Source organism: Limulus polyphemus, unplaced genomic scaffold, assembly GCF_000517525.1.
Source record: "Limulus polyphemus unplaced genomic scaffold, Limulus_polyphemus-2.1.2 Scaffold3639, whole genome shotgun sequence".
Lineage (NCBI taxonomy): Eukaryota > Metazoa > Arthropoda > Merostomata > Xiphosura > Limulidae > Limulus > Limulus polyphemus.
The window spans coordinates 17,957-18,265 of record NW_013669249.1 but is presented as its reverse complement, the minus strand read 5'-3'; positions in this window follow the sequence as shown (position 1 = coordinate 18,265).

Genomic DNA, 309 nt, shown 5'->3' with positions numbered 1-309 from the left:
GTAAGTAAAATGTGTGAATCGTTCGTTGGGAATTATAGCGTGTGTTTAAGTGACTGTGGAAATTAAGTGTATTGCAAAGTTGTATTGAGAAAGTTTTATTTAAGAAAGGACTTGTATCGCTGAAATTTCTCGGGAAGAATTTCTACCGGAAATTATCAAACGAGCTGAGACGTAACAATGTTGTAACGCAGTAGGTGGCACGACGTCAACGCACTTACACAAAAGTAAAAGGAACAACGTAGTTTTTGGTTAACCGGAGAGTTCTTACTGGAACTCTATCTTTCAACCTGTGTATAATACGAGGGGGTA